The following is a 19270-nucleotide window of genomic DNA, read 5'->3' on the forward strand; positions in this document are numbered from 1 at the left end:
GCCCAACGGGGCCAAAGAGCGATCAAAGGAGGAGGCTGTGGGAGGTTAGGTTTGAGAAGTGGGAACAGGGCAGGCAGCTTACATATAGCCTCATGACTCATGGTAAGGACTCTGTTACCCTCCCTCAGATGGGAAACATTGGGAGGGTCTGAGAAGAGGGGTGACACAGTTAAAAGAATCACTAAGATGCTATGTGGAGAATCAGCCAAGGGGGCCAAGGGCAGAAGCAGAAAGTCCAGTAAAGAAGCTATTGCAATGACCCAAGTGAAAGATGGGGTGGGGAAACAGAGAGGTCGAGGATGGTGGGAGCTGTGCATGAGATTTCAGTTGTTTTCTTTCTTTTTGGGGGGGCACATAGTAGGTTTGCATTTCCACCCTCCTTTAAGTTAGGGGTGGCCATACTTGCTTTGGACAACAGAATATGAGCAGAGGAATGTGTGTGGCGTGTGTGAGAACAAGACCTTGCAACATGCCTTCTCCTGCCTCAGATCACATGGAGCTATTTGGTCAGGTCCCTAAGTGATCATGATGGGTAGAGCTCCTACCAGCTCAGGCTGGACACGAACAACAAAATAAAGATCTGTATGTGATGCCTCTGAGATCTGGGGCTTCTGTGCCACTGCAGCACAACCTAATTTATCCTGATTCAGATCACAGGAGGGAAGGGTTTGTTCTGAGCAACTGGAATATTAGGCCTTTCATTTCTTGAGATGGGAGGGAGTGCGGGAGGAATGGATTTGGGGGGAAGGATTCTGAGCTTGTTTTTGGACACACTCAGTTTGAGATCGTATCAGGCATCAGGCATCCAAGTGCAGATGTTAAATCAGCAGCTGGAAACGTGGGTCTGATTTCCATGAAGTCAGGCTGGAAATACACACTTGGGGGTTGTAAGCAGGAGGCCAGGTCAGATCCCTAGGAAGTGGGTGCAGGTGGAGAAAAGCGTAGACAGCTTGAAGGCACCGAGTAAAGACATAGAGCAGTGTTGAATGCTGCTGACAGTTCGCTAAGATGAGAACTCTCCACTGACTTGAGAGTGCGCCGGGGAGAGATTAGTGACCTCTGCGAGAGCAATTTTGGGGACATTACAGGAATGAAACTGATTGAAGTGGGTTCAAGAAAGGCTTGAGAGAAAGTGCAGTCGGAGAATAATTAACTCCTTTGAAGAGGATTGATGTTATAGAATGGTGGCCGTGGGAGAGATCTGGGGTCAATGGGATCTTTAAAATTAAAAGAACATTTTAGATGGAAGACATTACAGTACCTCTGCATGTTTTGGGAACACATGCATGTTTCCTTCAGTAGAAAGATTAAAAAAAATAATTTTGGGGGGCACCTGGGTAGCTCAGTCAGTTAAGCAACCAATTCTTGATTTTGGCTCCGGGCATGACCTCAAGGTGGTGGGACTGAGCCCCCAACTGGCTCCACACTGAGTGCCCCCTCACATGCAGATGCTCACTCTCTCTCAAAAAAAAAAAAAAAAAAAAAGTGTTCATGTAGTTGAGAGGGGCCATTGGATGAAGTAGACACAAGGCTGAGATCCGGCAGAGGCCTGCACTTGGGAACCTGCAGGGCTTGTGCTTTCTGAGGGGCGCGACTTGGGGGTAGGAGGTAGAGATCTGGTATGGACTTCGTGGGGCTTGAATCTGGGCCCAAACTGGAGGCAGAATAGGGTTGTTCTGGATGAGCCATAAGGTTTTTTTCAGGTCTGACAATTGATCATCTCAAAACTAAACTTTTCCTAACAATCTGGTTCACAGCGCTTTCCTATTTTCCATCTTGCAAATCATTTTGTACTGCTGATGGCCCCCATGAAGCAGGTCTTGGCTCTGGCCCTCGCCCCACTGGTGTGGCTGGCCCTGCTGTCCACGGAGTTGCCCAGGTCTGCAGCTGGCCCAGGAGTTTAAACCCAGCTTCACTGTAGCTGGCGCTCAAGGGCTGCCCGTTTTTTCCATTGGTTAAATTGGAATGTTAGTACTGAGCCCACAGGCTCATGTAGAGGGTGCCAAGAACTCAGCTTGTCTCCGACACCTAAAAGTTTGAGCTGCTAGTATTCTCATCTGCCCTCACTTCTGCATCTTGGGGCAAGCACAGGTCTCTGTTGTGGATGCTGGGAGACTCCCTGCTGTCCTCCAGATCTGGTCTAGATTTCTTCACTCGTCAAATGGAGTCCTTCACCATTTGACTCCAACTCCTTCTCCAGCCCGGTGTCCCAGCTTCCATGTTCCTTGTATTTCAGACACAGAACTTGCCACTCTCCAACCTATGTCTTTTTTTTTTTTTCTTCCATTATTTCACAAAAGATACCCCGCCCCCACCTACCAACCTGGAGAAATCCTGCCCGTTCTTTAAAATTCAACTTAAGTAATGGGTTTTCCTAGAGGATGTCCCTGACCTCCTTCTGGACACCTCTGATCCCAGGCTGGCTCATTCTTAATTCTGTCCCCTCCCTCTAAGTTTGTCTGGCTGTCCTACCTGTGATGAACTCCTCAAGAGTAGGAGCTGTTTTGTTTCTTTCTTTATTTTTAGTGCCTTTAAAGGCACCTGGCACCAATAAATATCTTGGGTGGTTGGTTACTCCTTTTTTTTTTTTTTTTTTTTTTTTTTTTTTGAGAGTGACATCGACAGACCGTGAGCAGGGAAAGGGGGGTCAGAGAGAAAATCTTAAGCAGACTCCACCTCCAGTGTGGAGCCCTACCTTGGTACTTGATCCCAGGACCCTGAAATCAAACCTGAGTGGAAATCAAGAGTTCGGCTTCACGGACTGAGCCACCCAGGCGCTCTGGTTATTCCCTCCTTTGTATCCATTTCTTTCCCAGCCCTAACTTTCCACACTGGATTATTTATCAAGGATCTGTCGTCTCCATCAATCCATAAATGTCATGGAAGACCAGACGTTAGCTTTATTTCTACCCGTGTCACCACAGAATAACACACAGGAGTGGCTCAATAAAGGATAAAATAGAATGAAAGGATTCCGCACATTCTCAAGTGCCCGCGGGTTCCCCGCAGATCATGAGGTGGCCTCCAGGTGGCGCCCGCCGCTCAGAGGTGGTGACGCTTGGGGTGGGGTTGGGGGGCGGGGTATCGCGGCGGCGCAGGGCCAGGTGCCCTTGGCCGCGTGGACGCACCACTTCTTTTTCTGAGTCAGAGGTGCGTTGTCTGCCTACGCAGTTGGACCTGGCAAATATTTTAGAAACTGTTAACTAGGGAGGGTTGAGGAGGGCTGCCGCCTTCCGGTGCCTCTTGAGTGATGTTTAAGTCTCTGGTGCTGGCAGGGGAAGGAGTCCCATCTCTGCTGGCGGCTGGCTGCCAGCTGCCACACGCATACACACAAAATGTTATTTATCGGTCATAATGGTGATAAAAGCAAGTGCATGACTTGTCCAGCACACTTACTAGGTGTCAAGCACTGTTCTAAGTGCTTTACATATATTAATTCAAAGGCACATTATAAGATTAGAAAAAATAAAATTGACATTTTATAGCGAGGAAACTCAGGTGCTGAGGTTAAAGAACTCAGCCAAGATTGCTCATTTAACCAGTAGCAGAGATAGGGATAGACCCCAGGCCGTCTGGTGCCAGGATGTGTGCAGGCTTTCCACTCTGCAACATGGCTTCCCTCTGGCTTCTGAGCTGTGTAGCCAACTGCCCAACCATCTAGCGCCCAGCCAACAAGGCTACATTCATTTAGCACCTGCCCGTATGCCAAGTACCTGCCCTTGCCTTGGGGATAAGCAGGTGAAAGAGAGAAAGCATCTGCCTTTCAGGAGCCTCAGGCTGTCAAGGGAGACCAAAGTGTTGGGGTGTGTGTGTGCCAACTAGATGCCCAGGACAGTGGCGGGAATGGAGATGCCAGCCTTCTCACTGTCTTCCCAGGCAGCCCAACTGCTTTTTTTTTTCTGGTGTCCCATTCCTATATTGGTCTTCCTCTTTTTTTTTTTTTTTTCCACCAGTCTTGGTACTAGAAACCTGTTGGGGCTCAGGCAGCCCCCTCTCCAGTTTCATCCTGGAAAACTTGCAAAGGACCTCCACTGCCTCCATTGTCCTCACATTTTCCCATTGCCATCCTGACTCCATCACCTACAGCTGCGGCTTGCCCAGCCTCCGCTGAGCTCAGTTTCCAAGGCCCCAGCCCAGCCACACCATGAGCTCCACCTGTGAAGTCCTCATGCCCCAGCTTGAGAGCTGGATAGTTTTTATTATCAGTAAATAATAAAATCACTTGTTGTGGCTCAATCACACTTCTACTTCTACCCCAGCTAGTGTTGCCTGTGAGACCTGCGGACTCTAGTCTCTCCTTTTCTTTGAATGCATCAGTCCGCTGCTTGCCCATCCTAGACACACCACAGGTGGTCACTGGAACCCTGTGATGGTCCCTCAACTTTTCTGTCTCCATGTAAACACCTGCTCTCGAAGTCCACCAGGCTGCTTCAGCTGGGATCGGCTTTCTCTGCCTCACTGGGGAGCTGCAGGAATCCACACAGTTGGCAGGTTGGTGCCTGGTACGGCTGGCTGCATGATTTGTGGGACCCACTGCAAAATGTTTGTTAAATCTTTGTTAAAAATTCTAACAGGGGTGCCTGGGTGGCTCAGTGGGTTAAAGCCTCTGCCTTCGGCTCGGGTCATGGTCTTGGGGTCCTGGGATTGAGACCCACATCGGGCTCTCTGCTCAGTGGGGAGCCTGCTTTCCCCTCTCTCTCTGCCTGCCTTTGCCTACTTGTGATCTCTGTCAAATTAATAAAATCTTAAAAAAAAAAAATTCTAACAAGTTCAAGATGGTGACACCAAGGCATTAAATGAAGTACCAGCCCTTCCAAGCATGGGACTCTGTGAGACTGCACAAGTCACACAGTCTTGGAGCCCTGATGCTAGGTCATAAACATGATTCCCCCTTCACGGAGCTTGCAGGGCTGACTGGTCCCCCCCGGTGTCTCAGAGCTGCTATCTGTCCTGCCCTCTCCATCGGCCGGCTACTGCTGCCGTCCTCAGCTATCCCATAATGTTTCAGTCCCAGACAATCTCTCTCCCGCCTCACTTGCATTCTGGAAGGCTTTCTTGAGTGGAGGAGAAAGGCTGGAGTTCCCACCAGGGTGAGAGCCATTTGGACCGCATGGCATGGGAGACAAAGACTGAGAATCTCTGTCACAGTGAGCCCTCTCAGAGCCTGGTCTCCTCGGCTGCCCGTGTGACTGAATCCAGACGTCAAGGGAAGAAAGAAGCTGAGAAAGAACCAAGCAGCTGGGCTCTCTTTGGCTAAGTGTTGATGAGGCATTTCACATGTCTTCCTGGATCTATCCCTTTAGGGGCCCTTTATGTTCCCCTTTTTATCACTTTAGAGAGGAGGGAATAGGCTCAGAAAGGTTGAGATCTTGCTTCATGTCACACAGCTAGTAACTGGCAGCTGCAGGCGTTAAGCCTCGGTTGGTAGGAGGACAAAGTCTGCATGCTTTTTCGCTTTCTGTGTCCCTCTACAAAGGGGCAGCATTAGGTCTGACACTTACACACACACTGAATCCAGCTCTTCTTCCTGCCCCTCCCTCCACCGCAGCGCAGTGATTACCTCCTGAGGAAATTCGATTTCCTCCCCAGAGCCTGCTGAGGTGATAGGTGTACACTTCCATTTACTGATGATGACCGCTCCCCAGCAGTCAGGGAGAATTCACCTCTCACAAGGGCTTCTTGACCCGTCCCTCTTCTTCCAGCCTCTCCTTTCCATCGGGCTGGGAAGGAACGGGGCAGGACTCTGTCCACTTCTGTTCCGCAGTAGCTTATAGTCCCCACGCTCCCTGGACATCTCTCACCGTCTCCTCCCCCACTTGAGGCTTTGCCACCTGCTTGGTCTGGGCCACAGCTGGGGCCACTGCTGTCCTATTACGGATTGTCCTCTGCCATGCCCTTCCCATAGCTCCATGAGCGGTATATAGGAAACACGGAAATGAGACCACTGACTGCATAGTGGATGATGTTAAGGTGGTTTTTTCTTTGTCTAGGTGTGCTAAAGGCATTGAGGTTCTATTTTTTTTTTTTTTTAAAGAATTGGTTTTAGGAGACATACACTGAAGCATTAATTGATGAAATCAAGGATACTTGGGCTGGCCTGAAAATACAGGAGGGGGCACCTGGGTGGCTCAGTCGGTTATCTTAACGGCTGCCTTCAGCTCAAGTCATGATCCCAGGGTCCTGGGATTGAGCCCCACATCGGCCTCTCTGCTCAGCTAGGGAGCCTACCTCTGCCTTCCACTGCCTACCACTCTGTCTGCTTGTGCTCTCTCTCACATCAAATAAAATCTTTAAAAAAAAGAATATTAAAAAATAATAATACAGGAGGGGAAACATAGGTGGGAATTTGGACCGAACAAGACTGACTCCGAGCTGCTGGTGGCTGAGCCTTGGTGAAGGGCCCATTGGGGTTCACTGTATTCTTCATCTGCTTCTGCCTTTGTCTGAATTTCTCTATAGGAAAAGATTTAAAGAAATGTATTAAAATAAAGGGCATTAAAATAAAGAGCAGTAGACCCAAGAACTCTTGAGTGTAGGTGAGTGGGGATGTTGGGCAGAGTGGGGAAGATGCCTAAAATTGGCAAGTGTACCGAAATGAAGAAATATCATATTTGGGCTTTTCTAGAATTAATATGCAACCAGGTATCTCTTTCCCTTCCTCTCTGCCACCCTCTAGCCCCGCACTGCCCCTATTATCAGCCAAGACAGGGCAGGGCCCAGTGAACATCTCTGTAAGCCCGCCTTCTTCACATGTGTTCCTGGGATGCTGGGGGCCTGTGCAGGCCCGAGGGGAGCTTCCCCAGGCTTCTCAGCAAATGGCTGCAGCTACTCTTGCCCCTCTGCCGAGCGACTGAGCTCTGGACCATACCTTGACCATTGCTTCTCCCACTGGCTGAGGAGTGCTTGCTTGGGTGGGGACTTCGGAAGGAGGCTGACAGCAGACAACCCCTCCCCTGGGCTCCACTGTGTCCAGGGAAGCCTCTTTTGTTTTCTCAGGCTGCAGTCCTGGACCTTTGTTTCAGGAGCCCTGTTTTGGCTCTGGCAGGGGCCAATCCCTCCCCACAGGAAAAGTCCAAGGGCCAAGTCAATGCCAACAGGGTCAGTCCTTTCTGAGTGTCCTATCTCTTGGGTACCTGGGACCCAAAATTCTCTGCTCAAATGCCCCAGCCTCTTCCAGAACTGTAGGGGCCTCTTCCCCATCAGTCCTGCCTGTGGGGAGCTCACCTGGGCCTCAGGGACCACCAAGGCCAGCTGGTTTTAGCAAGGCTTTGGATAGAATTTAGGCATGTGGGTGGAGCTGGGGGTAGGAGGAAAATATGGGAATGCAGGCAGATTGCTTTGCAAATTTTAGGGGCAGGTGTGGGTCTGGGGTCTGTCAGGGAAAGGAAAATTACTATTCCTTCCTTCTTACTGAGTAACTCCCTTCCCTACACTTTTCTTCCTTTAGGGTGGATTAAAAGGCTTCTTCAGGAAAAACACACCAATCGACAAATGAGCAAAAAAACAGTACTTCAGACTATACTTCACACAAACTGCACAACCCATGGGCTCAGATGGAGCACTCAGCAGACCACCCACCAACATGCCTTTGAAAGAATACTCTTAAGGGATTTGGGGGGACAATTGGCCTCTATAGAGGACAGATGGGAACTGACATATGCCTGAAGCTGGTAGGGATAGAGAACATCTCAGAAGAGGAGATTATGGGAAGTATGTCTTGCTGGTGAGTTGAAGGATTCTCCTCTAGGGTAAGGGTTCCCAAGCTGTTTCCTGCCAAATCTCCTCTTCAAATGTCAGCTGGCTTGGAAAGCCAATGTGAGGAGCAAATGCTGTGGAGCTAGTCCAGCTGAAACAGGGCTAGGGGGTAGGTGACAGTCCTGGCTGGGGACGTCCACCTGCTCCAGAGGAACAAGGTGGAAACTTCTAGATCTGGGGAGTGCACTAGATGAGGGGAGCGCAGGTCAGGGGGCATCAAGCTGTTCCAGGCCTGGGAGTCAGAGCTCTGGGTCAAGGCTGAGAGGAAAGGGACCTATGCTGGCCACGGGACAGTCTCAATTCTCCTCGGGGCCAGAAGACACCGGCAGTTGCCATTAGCTTTGAAAAGATAATGTAAAAAGCTGCCTGTACTGTGCAAGGAGCTAGGTAAACGTTAGATGGTTTTCACAGTGAATGGGGAGGCGTGGATGTTCCTGGCCAGGTGTTCCATCTGGCTCCCCACCATGACTCTTCTTCAGCCACTCCATGCTGGTGATGAAGCTGACGTCACTCAGCTCAGACTCACCCTTCCATCCCCTACTCTGTGGCACCAGGGCTGGGACTCTGCAAACCAGTTCTCTGTGGCAAGCGGCTCTGTCCATGAGGGGCTGTGAGTGGGCCTGCTCCTTCCCTGCTGCTTTCTGGTCCTCTGAGCAACGCTCCAGCAATGAGCCTCCACCTTGCTGGGACCGTTTCTTCTCACGGCAATGTGTCCCCATTTCTAGCTGTTTCCACAAGTCCAGCACCAGTGTCAGAGATACCAGGCAGTCGCCCCTCATCGGGGGTGAGGGTCTCAGCTCTGCAGGCTCCTGTTCCAAGCCTCTAAGTGACCGGAACCCCCATCTCTTACCTTTGAGAAGCCCTTCTCTACCTTGATAGTCTCTTTTTGCCTTTTCAGCCTCCAATACCAGCCTCACCTATTGCCTAGATTAAATTCCCTCTGTTAAAATGATTGGAGTGGGTCCTGGGCTCCAACCAAGAGTGCCTGGTACACACCCTTGGAGGCACTGGTCTGGAAGCTGACCAGGGCAGATCCCTGCCTGGCTGGGCTGCTTTGAGGGGCCTGACCTCAGGAACTGCCAGCAGCCCCAACAAGACAACCCCTATGGGAAAGGAGCTCTGTGCTCGCAGGAAAATTCTCCTAATCCAACGCAACATTTATAAACAAACTCACTCCAGGAGGGAGGGTTTAATTTAAGAAAGCCAGTAGGGACCCTAAATCCTTTCAACCCAATCAAAGCTGTCAGAGCCTGTTAGCATCAGAGCTAGTCAGGTGGCCCTGAAGCTGCCGATCGCCCGACAGCCGTCCTGTCACCAAGGAAACCACACGTCAGAGCAGAAAGCCATGAATGGGCTCCCCTGGAGCCAGTATGAGACTCAGTCATCTGACATGTTGTCATTTTCAGCTCTGCCGAAGTGCAGCCTCTCCTGCAAGAATGATTCTCTGAAACTTCTCTGCCTCCATTCCCCCCATCTTCTGTCTCCCAAATTGATAATAGGCCCACTTCTGAGAAAGACAAGTGCTGGCAGGCATGACAGAAAACAAGAATAGTCCCTTGTATCCTCAACAAAGATAAGGCATCCTGTCTGCAGCACTGACATCAAGACTAGCACCGTTGGGACACCCCTACCTACCTCCCCAGACCCAGATGACTTGTGGTCATCTAAGGCCCCTGAGTGCTGGTCATGAACCTGCCCCCCAGTCCTGGACAGCAGTTCTGGAACAGCATGATGATGCATGGTGATCCTCTCCTCTAGTTGAATTGAAATTTGTTGTCACCACCCTGCAAAAGACTAAACAAACCTCTATCTTATCAATGACAGATAACTTCAAATGTGACAAGAGGATTTACTCACTCATCCAATCATACCATAAATATTTACTGAGCTCCTCCTGTGTGTCTGGCCCCAGGCTAGGCAGTGAGGTTAATAATCACTTTTTAGTCATGGATGGAGCCAAAGGGCACTTAGGATGGTCAGAGGACAGTTCGGAGGAAGGGACATTCTTAGGTATGTTTCAGGTGTCCGCCACAAAACTTAGTGGCTCAAACAATGACTGCAATTATTTCTCATGAATCTACAATTTAGCCAGGGGTTGGTCGGGACAATGTGTCTCTGTTCAACCCAGTATCAGCTGGGGCAGCTTGGAAGCTAGGGACGGGACTCATCTGAAGGCATCCTCATTTACATGTCTAGTAGTTGATGCTGGCTGTTGGCAGGGATCTCAGCTGGGGCTGTCAACTGAGACACCTGCAGGTGACCTCTCCATGTGGTTGCTTGTCTTTTTCATAGTACGGTGGCAAGTTCCCAGAGGGAGCCTCCCAAGGGAGAACTAGGTTGGAAGCTGTATCATCTTTTTTGACCTAGTGTTAGCGCTTACACAGAGTCAATTCTACAGCATTTTATTCATAGAAGCACGTGGCTAAGGCCAGTCCATATTCAAGGGGGAGGAGAATTGGACTCTACCTTCTGACAGGTTAAAGTCTAAGAATTTGTGGATATGTTTAAAACTATGGCAAGCTATGACTAAAAGAAGAAATTAGAAGAAGAGCATTGAAGGAGGTCCTAGTGTAGAAAAAAGCTTGTTGAGTTCAAGGCAATGAAAGGCCAGCAAGTGAGCAAGGGGGAATGATGTATGGGATGAGGTTAGAGGGAAAGAACCACATTAACCAGCTGTAGGAGTTTAGGTTTTATTCTAAGTGCAGTGGGAGCAACAGAAAGATTTAATATTTAAATTCACATCCTGAAAGGAAGGATCCTCCAGTTGTTACATGGAGAATGGATTGAAGTGATACAGGAATATGGAAAACCAGTTAGGACATTGCTAGAGAGGTCCAACAGGGGATGATGGCTTGGACTAAGAACACTGGCACTAGAGATGAAGATAAGTAGATGCACTTGAGAAAAGGTGGGAAAGGTGGAAAGAATGTTTTTAATAGACTGGATGTGAGAGTGAGGGAAAGGAGAGTAGGCAAGAAGGACTCTCAGGTTTCAGGCATGAGCATCTGTGTGTGTAATGGAGACTTTGATTGGAAGACTGCAGGGCAGTGACAGGGGGACTTGTTGATATGGGTGATGGGTAAAATTTCGAGTCTAATTTTAAGTACTAAAGTTTGAGATGTTTGTGAAATATACCAGTAACAATGAACAGACAGCTGGGTATGTGAGCTTGAAACTCAGTGGAGAGTATGGGGTTGGAAATACAAATTTGGGAATCAGCAGCAGCGTATAGATGGTATTTACAGCCATGGGTCTGGATGAGATCACTTGGGGATCTAGAGTGAGCAAGGGTATAAGGATTTAGTCCTAGAAAGAGTAGCCTGAAAAAGAGTGAAGAGTGGTCAAAGAGATAAGAGGGAAATCAGAGCACTGGATGTTACAGAAACAATGAGAGGAGGCTTGGAAAGAGTGAATTCAGAAAGAAAGACTTGGTCTAAGGCTCCTCCAGGTCTGAATGTCTATGATTTCATGAATGTCTCAAATCCCCTAAAGCTAAGAAATTCTGTGACTGTATTGCATCTTTGAAAAAACAAACTTCCTGGTGAATTTTTATGTCTCTCCAAAGACCATAAAAAAATAATTCTTGACAATAAGAAATTCTGTATCTGGGCCTTAAAGCAATCGTGGGTGCAGTCAAGCCCAGAACAAAAATGGAGATGCCTGGAAGGAAGCTAGGGCATAAATGGCAGTGGAAAAATAACGTGGGGTTTTCTGATATCTGATTCCAGGAGAGATGATTTAGTCATAGCAGACCCCACAGGTGACTAGAGACAAATGGCAGCCCTTGTCTTTATATAGGGACCTGTGTGGACCCCAACCCTTGTTTTCTCCCCTTTGGAGCACTCTCTGAATCTGCACTCTATGTGCAGGGTTAACTTGTTAGGCAAGGCACTCCAGGTTTGTGTCAGTGGAGTCATCAGAGGGTTCTCAGCTAGACCCTGGTCTGGGAGGATAGTCTGGCACTAGGATTCCTTCTGCTCGCTGGTGTGGGATTGTGTGAGAGTGGGTCACCAGAATGGCACCGACACACCGATTGAGGGTGACTCTCACATAAGACACAGAGCGAATTCAAGTCCAACATGTGCACTTGAGCCGTGTGTGTGGGCCCATGCCTCAGCTTACACAAGTCTGTGTTTAAGTGCTATCTCTGATTTATGTCACCCAAAGGTGTGGGATAGCAGCAGGCTTCCTTTACTCTGTGTACTCCCTTGCCTCTTGAGGTTGTCACCCCCTACAGGCTTCACACCACCTTTGAGGAAGGCCTTCAGGGGTGGCTATGCATTAGCTCCTCTGAGGGATACTGACTGTTGCTTTGCCACACCTATAGGTTCTTCCAAATGATGTCCTCTCTTGTCTTCAACTGATATGGTCATGCTGTGCTTTCCCAAGTCTGTCTTGAGGCTATGCTGAATAAGGAATGGACATTCCTTACTTGAGTGAGACTTGTTTTTCTTGCTCGTTCCATGTCTTCTTGCCTTTCCTCCCTGTTGGTAGTGGTGTGTGAAAGCAGGGATACAGGCAACGACTAGAAGTAATAATATTCTGAACATGTAATATGATTATTGCCTAGAATTAGAGAATACATGTTTGAAGACATGTTTTTTTCCTAACACTATAACACTCCAACCAGAAAATTTAACATAATCAGAAAATGGATTATCATTCATATTTTTCTGCACATTCTGGGTAAGACTTACATTCTTGGTCATCATCAGTGAAGCACAGAGACAACCTTCAATAGAGTTTTTGGAGGCCAGCATGCATGGTTGCTGTGATGGATGGCGCAATGTCATAACTAATGATGCGATCAGCACTAAATTAATAGTACTAGAGAACTGCAGAGGCACCAAACACACACACACACACACACACACACACACCAAAAAAACCCCACCCCAAACCAAAAAACCCAACCCCCAAACCATCTTGTTTCAATACAAATAGGTTTCAAAGCATGACCTTGTGAATAGGTCTTGCTGCAAGAGATAGAATGTTAGCCCAAAGAGCAAGAAGAGATGCTTCCTGCATCTGAATAGAAGTACTTGGTGCCTGGACTCTATAAAGAATCTTCATGTGGAGTGATAGAACAATAAACACGTAAGCCCCTCTTTGCTACTGATGATTCTAAATCTTCATTGATAAATGTCAACATCTCACATGGGCCCACAAATTCTGAAACACATTTTTTTTGGAAATGCATTTTAAAATCAAATTGTTAAGGTGGACAAGAACCCTGAAAAAAATATCTTTCCAGGGTTCTGCCCACCAGGGGTGTCCTGGGTCATTGGTGATCTTGAAAATGGTCTCAGTGGACTGGTGGTGTTAAGTATCTCATTGCAGTAAGTGCAAGAGGGACTGAGAAGAGAAAAATTGGAGACAATGAATATAGACTAAGTTTTAAGAAGACTTTTGCTGTAAATAAGAGGCAAATAAATGAGGCAGAAGTTAGAGGGGTGCATGGGGTGAGGAATATGCCTTTTTTTTTTAGGTGTATGCTGATGGGCATGGTTCAGCAGAAGGAGGAAAAGTCGATGCTGTAGGAGCAAGAGCAGTTTCCTTGAGTGGGCAAGAAGGGATGGCAACCTATGGAGAGAGGTCATGGGGTTGGCCGTGAAGAGGGACTTGGGCATCTTAGCATAGTAGTGGGTAGGAAGGCAAAGTATGTGGGTGCAGGGGTGGCCAGGTGTGTAGGTGTGTGGTGGTGAGTGGGCAGAAGCTCTCTTCTCAGTGTTTCTATTTTCTCCATAAAATAGGAAGTGAGATCATCAGCAGAGAGAGCACGTGGACAGTGAGGTGATGTGTGTTTGAAGAGGTGGGAGACAGGAAGCACTGCGTGGGTGAGCAGGCCAGGGAAATGTGGTAGGATTGCTGGCTGCCCTGATACCCACTTGAGACTGACAAGACTAGTGAGACCTGTCAGTTTGGTTTTTGTTGGTGGTGGGGTTTTCTCTTGTCACGCATAGCTGCGTGGGTGGCTGTCAGTGTAGAACAGGCATAGGATTCGATTTCACCGGGGTTAACATGCTGTTATCAGTCCATTGCCTCTTGGTAATGAAATCCAACTTCATTGCTTGCTGGTGATGTTGGGATATTTCTCTGTGGACAGATGACATGATGCTGTGCTTCATCAGTAGAGGGCACTGGAGGGAAAAGGTGGCATTTCCTGGTTCCAGTGTGCTTTTTCCAGAGCAGGCTTTTGTAGGGCATAGTGGCAGGCAGTGTGCAACACCTCTTCAAAAGCATCTTCTCAGAGCACCCGGACAGTGACTTGCCAGTAAGTCCTGCCAGCAGGCACTTCGGTGACTTCACTGCTCAGCGAGTGCTATACCCTCTTCACCAAGGTTTTGATTTTCAGCTCTGGTGGTAAGGGTGCTCTCCTATGTTCATTCCATCATTGGGTTTTCTGCCCCAGCCCTGGGGGGTAGTGGCTGCTCCCTATACTTGTAATTCTTCTCTTCTTTAGTTGTCTTTACTCCTTAATAGTCAATGCCCATTATAATCAGTAATTTTTTATATTAAGCTTTCATTTCTACTTTTTTCCTTGGTACCATCTTAGCTTCAGAAATAAAGAACAAAAAAAAATACTCCAAGATTTCATTAAATTTTCAAAACTTTGGGTCTTATTTAATCCCTAGTTCCCAAGGAGATGTTTATCATATAGATATTAAGGGGAATGCATTAACAAAGAAGTAACAGCCATGGTGGAGAGGAAGGCTGATCCACATGAGGACTTTGAGAGTGCTGGTGTATCAGCAGGCCTTTGGGAGTTCTGTTTACTTGAGTAAAATTGGTAGAGAGGATATTGATACTGCGGTTGGACTCTAGAACACTAGTGTATTAGTTTTGTGCCATAACAAAGTACCATAAACTGGGTCTGAAGGCTAGACATCTGAAATCAAAATTCAAGGTGTTGCCATGGTTGATTCAGTTGCCATTAATGATGTGTGTCCTCCTCAAACTTATATGCTGAAGCCCTAAAGCCTAGTACCTCAAAATGTGACCTTCTTTGGAAGGAGAGTCTTTAGAGAGGTGACTATATTTGGAGATAGGGTCTTTAACAGAAATAATTAAGGACAAACTGTAGTCATAAGAGTGGGGCCCTGATCTGATAGGTAAGACAAAATACCAAAGAGCTCTCCCTCTGTGTGCATGCACAAAGAAGAGATCACACACAGTGAAAAAGGTGGTTGTCTACAAGCCAGGCAGAGAGTTTTCCCTAGGAATCAAATCAACTGACACCTTGATTTTGAATTTCTCAGCCTCCAGAAGTAAATTTCTGTTGTTAAAGCCACCAATCTACAATATTTGGTTATAGCAGCCCAAGCAGACCAACCCAACTGATTTAAATTATGTCTTCCCCATTAGAAATTGATTTCCCCAACATCACCTCTATTTCCCCAATATTACCAGTGCCTGGCATGGTGCCTCTCACATGGTGGGCACTCAATAAATATTTGTTGAATGAATGATTAGTAAACCAATGAGATGAGAAGTGTTAGTGTCGTCATTATATGGTGGAGAAAATTAAAAGATATGAAAAGATATTTAGTAATCACAACCCAGAGACACAAATGGCATTTTACTAACCAAAATTAACTAAAAATGGGCCAAGATAAAAAACATCTTCCGGTGCCAACTGTATTAGGAGTTAGTGTAGCTGGTTATTGAAAACGGTCATATATGCTTTGAATTCACCTATCATCCTTTCTCTAACCTGGATCAGAGATTTGCCAATCTGCATTTAGTTCTTTCCCTATAAATCAATGCTCTCAGAGTTAGCAGACAGATAGAAAACTTAGTGGAATTTCACTGGAAAGGCAGTCAAGGGATATCAGAGGTTGAGGATTTGGGGGCGCCTAGGTGGCTCAGTGGGTTGAGCCTCTGCCTTTGGCTCAGGTCATGATCTCCAGGGTCCTGGGATCTAGCCCCGAATCGGACTCTCTGCTCAGCGGAGCCTGCTTCTCTCTCTCTCTGCCTGCCTCTCTGGCTACTTGTGATCTCTCTCTCTGTCACATAAATGAATAAAATCTTTTAAAAATGCACATTCCTAGGTGCCTTAAAAAAAAAAAAGGATGAGGATTTGGCGTCTCCCCGTACTTCACATGGTGGCATTCCCTCTGCCAAGAGTCTGGTCTCCATCCTGTATGTTTAGAAACTGGATCTGTCAGCATACCATGAATGGGGATCCATCTCATTGCTTTCTTCTTAAATAAGCTCAGAGAGCAGATGCATGAAGCCAGAATGTCTACTTACCAATTCACAAGAGGATCAGAACCACTTGTGTGTCTGGATTACTTGTCTTGCCACATGGCTAGCACATTCTTTTTTTTTTCCCAGATTTTATTTATTTATCTGACAGAGAGAGAGAGAGAGAGAGAGAGATCACAAGTAGGCAGAAAGGCAGCAGAGAGAGAGGGGGGAAGCAGGCTCCCCACTGAGCAGAGAGCCCAACTCGGGCCTCGATCCCAGGACCCTGAGATCATGACCTGAGCCAAAGGCAGAGCCACCCAGGCGCCCTGGCTAGCACATTCTTTCACTGAAGACAGACCTCTGAGAAAGGCAAATTATCAGAAAGCTGCTTAGTGAGTGAGCATGGAATCTGAACAAGGGGAGCAGGTTAGATGATTCAAATTTATAATGGCATTAAGCTGGGAAAGCTTGACACTGCCACTTTTGACTATAAGAATGGCCATACCAATGACACCAGAATATTCACAGACATTAGTTGAGGGCCCATCTCTAGTGGGCATTTCTTAAAAGGCTCTGCTGAGGTCCACCACTGTGATGCTCCTTTTTCTATGCTTTCATGGCCAGCCAGCCTTGCTTTGATGGCCCTTTTTATCTTTTTCTTTGCTTACATTTTCAGACTTATTCTTTCTCCTTAAGATGACTTTATACCTGTTCTGTTCTATGTAGCTGTAGAACTTAACTCTCAAAGAGCATAACTTTATTTCTTTAGTTTACACATACTTGAGGTCCCACCAAGTTTCTCAATAGCCACACACGTTATCTTCTATTCTTGTAGTTTTACCCTACTTTGTTCAAAATATGTATTTGAGGGCAACTTATCAGGGACCCTTTATCCCATCTTTGTACTATGCTAAATTACTTACTTTCTTCATTTGTAATTTTCATCTTATTGCCACATGTTATTAATTGGCTCATTGATTGATTCTTCTTGGTCACAAGATTACATAAAAATAGTATAAATGGCAGTAAGGGCAATCCTGAGACAGAGTGCCTTTCTTTCCATAATGCTAAATCCCTGCTACAGTCACCTTTAGGTTATACAGAAAATACATACGGTTATGGTCTATTTCCAAGCACCTTTATTTACTTAAAAAAAAAAAAAAAAAGTAGCAGGCTTAAAAAAGTGGCCTCCAGTCTATAGCTTGCTGGGCTCTGATTTGTATTATCAGCTTGGCCCAGGAAGGCACATGGGTTCACAATCTCTAGTCTAGCTGAGGCAAACATATAGATGTAGGTGGCAAGTTTAGCACTGTTGTGTACAGGTGCTGTTTGCGTAGATTTTCAATTGTGCAGGGGTGTTGGTGCGTCTAAGCCCCACATTGTTCAAGGGTCAACTGTTCTAGAAACTCTTGGTAGATACTTTCAAATAACAATTCTCTCTCCAGGTTCTGACATGCTTCATTAGGGGATAGCAATTCCAGATGAGCTACAGTTAATGATTCATTCATTCATGAAATACCTGTTGAGTACCTACTAAGTGCCAGGCACTGTACCATAAAGTCAATGAACAAAAGTAGACAGAGGCACTCCCCTAATGAGCTTACAGTCTAAGGAGTGTGGGGGGAAGAGAAGAGCCAAACACTGATCAAATAATTATAAAGGTAAATGCAGGATTGCAACCTGTGATCAATACTATGAAAGACAGGTGCTCAGTGGTCTGAGCAACTTAGCCTCTTCTCTGGGAGGGTGAGTTAGTGATGGAAGGCTTTTGCAATCTGAAGGAAGGTAAGATAAAGCTTTCATGGCAGAAGTGCTGTAGAGCTGGAAACAAAATCTGTGGCTTGGGTACACAACAGGAGGGGATGTGGTATGAAATGGGCCTGGAGAGGTTAAAAGGAGCCCACTTATGGAGTGTTTTATAGACTGCATGGGTTTTTATCATTTCAGTCAAAGTTGGAGGGGAAAGATTGAGAACCACTGCCGAAACAATTTCTTTAAATACCAAATTAAGGGTAAAATTTTCTTTGTATTTTTTTAAGACTAAAAAAAACTTTTCCTTTTATTTCTCCATATGCTTTCTGTTTCTGAGAAAGAGAATGAATGCTTTTCTCTTTCTGACTTTTAAGTACTTAAGCAATTCCTGCATCCTGAGGTGTCTACGGCCCAGTTCATGACACTTTTTTCCCCTTTTAAACAGTCCGATGGTTTTTTTGTTTTTAAATTTACCTTAGCATTCCCTATGTTTTCCCTATGGCTTATTTAACATTTGACCCTATAAATATGTGTGTGTGTGTGTGTGTGTAATGCGTACACAGACACACATAAATATATATAGATATGTATATGTACATTTGTTAAAGCAACCAGATTAGGCCCAAGATGGAGTTCCTCATGATAAACCCCATGTCAGCAAATCAAAACTTAGTTTCCATGCTTGGTTCTTCTGGAAAAGGAAGACTTAGGTCAACCAGTCAATGCTTGCCTGATCAGTATAAGTTATCTAACCAGGCTCTAAAACTTCCCTTTGCTCCATATAGGGAAACTAACCCCGCTTTAACCAATTAGCAGATGTCCAGTAAAACTTCCTTATTCCTGCTCACTTTGGTCTATAAAAATCTCTTGACTTGTACAGCTCTTCAGAGCTTTCTGTCTATCTGCTGGGTTGGATGCTACCCAATTCATGAACTGTTGAATAAAGCCAGTAAGACCTTTATATTTACTCAGCTGAATCTTGGTCTTTAACACACTTGTTTTTAAAACAAGACAACAGGCCCCAAATGGAGTCACTATTGCTAAGCCCTACATCATCAGACCAAGACACTTCTGGCTCTCCCTGAAATGGAATCTTAAACTAGTCAGTCAGGAATTGCCTGATCAATTAGTTAAGTAATATGCCTGATAGATCACTGCCATCTCCTAAAGGGAAGTGATCCTGGGATCATGATCTGAGCCCAAGGCAGACACTTACCCAACTGGGCCACCCAGGCGCCCCATGATTCCCCCTTTTAACATGACTTAGTCCCTTTCACGGCTCATAGTCAAAAACTCCTGTGTGGTCTAAATAAACCTCTGTTTATTAGTCATAGTAAAACCAGGGAAAGGAAGATGGAGCTGGGCCAAGTGGTAAAATACACAACTACTGAGGAAAAAAAAGTAGGAACTGGGGGAGAGAAATGAGAGGAAGAGGAGCAGTGGAAGAAAGGTAGGGAATAAATGGATAACAGGGAAAACTGGGAAGAAAAAGAGGTTAAAGAGAATCCTCCCAGAAAGCCAGTTTGACTCAATCCTTCTGAACAAATTCCTGTCCCCACAGTGTTCGTGTTTT

This window comes from Mustela putorius, unplaced genomic scaffold (genome assembly GCF_011764305.1).
Source record: "Mustela putorius furo isolate JIRA1106 unplaced genomic scaffold, ASM1176430v1.1 tig00000281_pilon_pilon_pilon, whole genome shotgun sequence".
In the NCBI taxonomy this organism is placed as follows: Eukaryota; Metazoa; Chordata; class Mammalia; order Carnivora; family Mustelidae; genus Mustela; species Mustela putorius.